The sequence below is a fragment of the Physeter macrocephalus genome, chromosome 2, assembly GCF_002837175.3.
Source record: "Physeter macrocephalus isolate SW-GA chromosome 2, ASM283717v5, whole genome shotgun sequence".
NCBI lineage: Eukaryota > Metazoa > Chordata > Mammalia > Artiodactyla > Physeteridae > Physeter > Physeter macrocephalus.
The window spans coordinates 9,151,537-9,157,027 of record NC_041215.1 but is presented as its reverse complement, the minus strand read 5'-3'; positions in this window follow the sequence as shown (position 1 = coordinate 9,157,027).

Sequence of the window (5,491 nt, the reverse complement as noted above, 5' to 3'; positions counted from 1 at the left end):
TTTTTCTTGATGAGTCTGGCTAATGGTTTATCAATTTTGTTTATCTTCTCAAAGAACCAGCTTTTAGTTTTATTGATCTTTACTATTGTTTGGTTTGTTTCTATTTCATTTATTTCTGATCTGGTCTTTATGATTTCTTTCCTTCGGCTAACTTTGGGTTTTGTTCGTTCTTCTTTCTCTAGTTCCTTTAGGTGCAAGTTTAGATTGTTTATTTGAGATTTTTCTTCTTTCTTGAGGTAGGATTGTATTGTTATGAACTTCCCTCTTAGAACTGCTTTTGCTGCATCCCAAGTTTTGGATCGTGTTTTTGTTGTCATTTGTCTCTAGGTAGTTTTTGATGTCCTCCTTGATTTCGTCAATGATCTCTTGGTTATTTAGTAACATATTGTTTAGCCTCCATGTGTTTGTGTTTTTTACAGTTTTTTCCCTGTTATTGATTTCTAATCTCATAACGTTGTGGTTGGAAAAGATGTTGATATGATTTCAATTTTCTTAAATTTACTGAGGCTTGATTTGTGACCCAAGATGTGATCTATTCTGGAGAATGTTCCATGTGCACATGAGAAGAAAGTGTAGTCTGCTGTTTACAGATGTAATGTCTTATAAATATCAATTAAATGTATCTGGTCTATTTTGTCACTTAAAGATTGTGTTTCCTTGTTAATTTTCTGTCTGGATGATCTGTCCATTGGTGTAAGTGAGGTTTTAAAGTCCCCCACTATTATTGTCTTACTGTCAATTTCCTGTTTTATAGTTGTTAGGATTTGCCTTATGTATTGAGGAGGTCCTATGTTGGTGTATATATATTTATAATTGTTATATCTTCTTCTTGGATTGCTCTTGAAACAGTCTTTATTTTAAAGTCTATTTTATCTGATATGAGTATTGTTACTCCAGTTTTCTTTTATTTCCATTTGCATGGAAAATCTTTTTCCATCCCCTCACTTTCAGTCTGTATGTGTCCCTAGGTCTGAAGTGGGTCTCTTGTAGACAGTGGGTCTTGTTTTTGTATCCATTCAGCAAGACTGTGTCTTTTGGTTGGAGCATTTAATCCATTCACACTTAAGGTAATTATCGATATGTATGTTCCTAGTACCATTTTCTTAATTGTTTTGGTTATTTTAAAAAATAAATGTATTTATTTTATTTATTCATTTTTGGCTGCATTGGGTCTTCATTGCTGCACGGGCTTTCTCTAGTCGTGGCAAGTAGGAGCTACTCTTCATTGCGGTGTGTGGGCTACTCATTGCAGTGGCTTCTCTTGTTGTGGAGCACGGGCTCTAGGCACTTGGGCTTCAGTAGTTGTAGCAAGTGGCTCAGTAGTTGTGGCTGGGCCTCCAGAGCACAGGCTCAGTAGTTGTGGTGCACAGGCTTAGTTGCTCTGTGGCATGTGGGATCTTCCTGGACCAGGGCTTGAACCTGTGTCTCCTGCATTGGCAGGCAGATTCTTAACCACTGTGCCACCAGGGAAGCCCTGGGTTTGTTTTTGTAGGTCCTTTTCTTCTCTTGTGTTTCCCAATTAGAGAAGTTTCTTTAGCATTTGTTTTAGAGCTGGTTTGGTGTTGCTGAATTCTCTTAGCTTTTGCTTGTCTATAAAGCTTTTGATTTCTCCATCAAATCTGAATGAGATCCTTGCCTGTCAATTTGATTACTATGTGTCTTGGTGTGTTTCTCCTTGGGTTTATCCCGCCTGGGACTCTCCGCACTTCCTGGACTTGGGTGGCTATTTCCTTTCCCATATTTGGGAAGTTTTCAACTATAATCTCTTCTTCAAATATTTTCTCGGTCCTTTCTCTCTCTCTTCTCCTTATGGGACCCCTATAATGTGAATATTGGTGCACTTAATGTTGTCCTAGAGGTCTCTTAGGCTGTCTTCATTTCTTTTCATTCTTTTTTCTTTATTCTGTTCTGTTGCAGTGAATTCCACCATTCTGTCCTCCAGGCCACTTATCCGTTCTTCTGCCTCAGTTATTCTGCTATTGATTCCTTCTAGTGTATTTTTCATTTCAGTTATTGTATTGTTCATCTCTGTTTTTTTGTTCTTTAGTTCTTCTAGGTGTTTGTTCTTTGATTCTTCTAGATCTTTGTTAAACATTTCTTGCATCTTCTCAATCTTTGCCTCCATTCTTTTTCTGAGGTCCTGGATTATCTTCACTATGATCACTCTGAATTCTTTTTCTGGAAGTTTGCCTGTCTCCACTTCATTTGATTGTTTTTCTGGTGTTTTATCTTGTTCCTTCATCTGGTACATATTCTTCTGTCTTTTTATTTTGTCTATCTTTCTGTGAACGTGCTTTTCATTCCACATGCTGCAGGATTGTAGTTCTTGTTTCTGCTGTCTGCCCTCTGGTGGATGAGGCTATCTAAGAAGCTTGTGCAAGGTTCCTGATGGGAGGGACTGGTGGTGGGTAGAGCTGGGTGTTGCTCTGGTGGACAGAGCTCAGTAAAACTTTAATCTGCTTGTTTGCTGATGGGTGGGGCCGAGTTCCCTCCCTGTTGGTTGTTTTGCCTGAAGCGACCCAGTACTGGAGCCTACAGGCTCTTTGGTAGTGCTAATGGCAGACTCTGGAGGGCTTGTGTCAAGGAGTACTTCCCAGAACTTCTGCTGCCAGTGTCCTTGTCCTCACGGTGACCCACAGCCACCCCCCACCTCTGCAGAAGACCCTCCAACACTAGCAGGTAGGTCTGGTTCAGTCTCCTACGGGGTCACTGCTCCTTCACCCTGGCTCCTGATGTGCACACTACTTTGTGTTTGCCCTCCAGGAATGGAGTTTCTGTTTCCCCCAGTCCTGTTGAAGTCCTGCAATCAAATCCCACTAGCCTTCAAAGTCTGATTCTCTGGGAATTCCTTCTCCTGTGCTGGACCCCCAGGTTGGGAAGCCTGATGTGGGACTCAGAACCTTCACTCCAGTGGGTGGACTTCAGTGGTATAATTGTTCTCCAGTTTGTGAGGCACCCACCCAGTAGTTATGGGATTTGATTTTATTCTCATTGTGCCCCTCATACCATCTCATTGCAGCTTCTCCTTTGTCTTTGGAGGTGGGGTATCTTTTTTGGTGAGTTCCAGTGTCTTCCTGTCAATGACTGTTCAGCAGTTAGTTGTGATTCCGGTGCTCTCGCAAGAGGGAGTGAGCGCACGTCCATATGTGTCCAACTTCATTCTTTTGCATGTGTATAATCAGTTCAGTTGAAGAGACCTCTATCCACTTTTTTTTTTTTTTTGCGGTACACAGACCTCTCACTGCTGTGGCCTCTCCCGTTGCAGAGCACAGGCTCCAGACGCGCAGGCCCAGCGGCCACGGCCCATGGGCCCAGCCACTCCATGGCATGTGGGATCTTCCTGGACCGGGGCACGAACCCGTGTCCCCTGCATTGGCAGGCGGACTCTCAACAACTGCACCACCAGGGAAGCCCTCTATCCACTTTTTATCTTTCAAGAATTTGTTGGCATGTTTTGTCACTGTTTTATCTCCAATTTTCTTTGCCCTTGTGGATCTACAACCTAAAACAATTATTGTTAAGTCCATTTTCAGTGGAAATTTGGGAGAGAGTGAAGTGAATACATGTGTTGAATTTACTATGCTTAATGGGAAATGACAAGAATTAAATTTGAAAAGGCCTCTGGTGTCTCCCTAGCAGCTCCATTCTCCTGCTTTCTTCTCACTGATGGGAGCAAAGCTTTTCACTTCTTATGACCACTGTCAAATCAAGCACAGATAAAGCAAGACCCATGTTTTCCCAAACAAGTAATGACTAAAGTTATTCTGAAATTTTCAATGATTTATTGATAGAAGGCAAGAGAAGACTTTAGGGGGAAAATATTGCCAGTGTTTACAAAGGCCTGCAGACAATAGAAATCCTTCTTGGGATTTGAAGAGACCTCAGGGATCTAAACTCGTCAAATCTGGACCTCGTTAGTCTCCCTCTGTGCAAATCTAATTCAAGAAATGAGTCCTACAAATATAAGCAGTCATGCCAACAAAAATACCCTATGGGAACGTCCATGACAATTTTTAAAAATTCATTTATTTTAATTTATTTTTGGCTGTGTTGGGTCTTCGTTGCTGCACATGGGCTTTCTCTAGTTGTGGCAAGTGGGGGCTACTCTTCATTGCGATACATGGGCTTCTCATTGCGGTTGCTTCTCTTGTTGCAGAGCAACAGGAGCTCTAGGTGTGTGGGCTTCAGTAGTTGTGGCACACGGGCTTCAGTAGTTGTGGCTCGTGGGCTCTAGAGCACAGGTTCAGTAGTTGTGGTGCACTGGCTTAGTTGCTCCATGGCATGTGGGATCTTCCCGGACCAGGGCTTGAACTTGTGTCCCCTGCATTGGCAGGTGGATTCTTAACTACTACGCCACCAGGGAAGTCCCTGTGACAGTTACTTATAAGAGGAGGAAGGCCTGCATTGTGCCTTTTGTGGGCCCTGGGCACTTTTGCCTTAGTAGGTGGGTGTCTTCCTCCATAAAAACTGTTTAAAATATACAGTTTATGACTGTGTTAGCATAACACAGATGAATATAATCCAGGCTGATTGTGGAAAACAGTATGAAGGTTCCTCAGAAAACTAAAAATAGAATTGCCATATGATCCAGCAATCCCACTCTTGGGCATATATCTGGACAAAACTATAATTCAAAAAGATACATGAACCCCTATGTTCATAGCAGCACTATTCACAATAGCCAAGACATGGAAACAACATAAATGTCCATCTACAGATGAATGGATAAAGAAGATGTGATACATATATACAATGGAATACTACTCAGCCATAAAAAAGAGTGAAATAATGCCATTTACAGCAACATGGATGGACCTAGAGATTATCATACTAAGTGAAATCAGAAAGAAAAAGACAAATACCATATGATATCACTTATATGTGGAATCTAAAATATGACATAAATGAACCTGTCTATGAAATAGAAACAGAATCACAGACAGAGAGAACAGACTTGTGGTTGCCAAGGGGTTGGGGGAGGGATGGAGTGGGAGGTTGGGGTTAACAGATGTAAGCTTTTATATAGAGAGTGGATAAACAACAAGTTCCTACTGTATACCTCAGAGAACTGTATTCAATATCCTATGATAAACCATAATGGAAAAGAATATTTGAAAAATAATGTATACATATGTATAACTGAATCACTTTGCTATATAGCAGTAATTAACACAGCATTGTAAATCAACTGTGCTTCAATAAAAAAATATAATCCAGGCTGGAGCCATTATTTTATATACACGTATTCATTACTCTGACATTTTTTTGATTTAAAGAGAAATTAAAATGAAAACCTTTCCATGGCCCTAAGTACATCACTGGTCCTCAGCTCTGGGCATCATGTATCTCACGGAGAAGCCATCAACCCTGAGTAGAAGTAACTGGAGAACACCTAGCACATTGTCACAGAGGCTCTATGGGCCTCTCCCAGCTTCTGGTAGCTGCCAGCATTCCTTGGCTTGTGGCCACACCACTCCAATCTCTGTCTCAT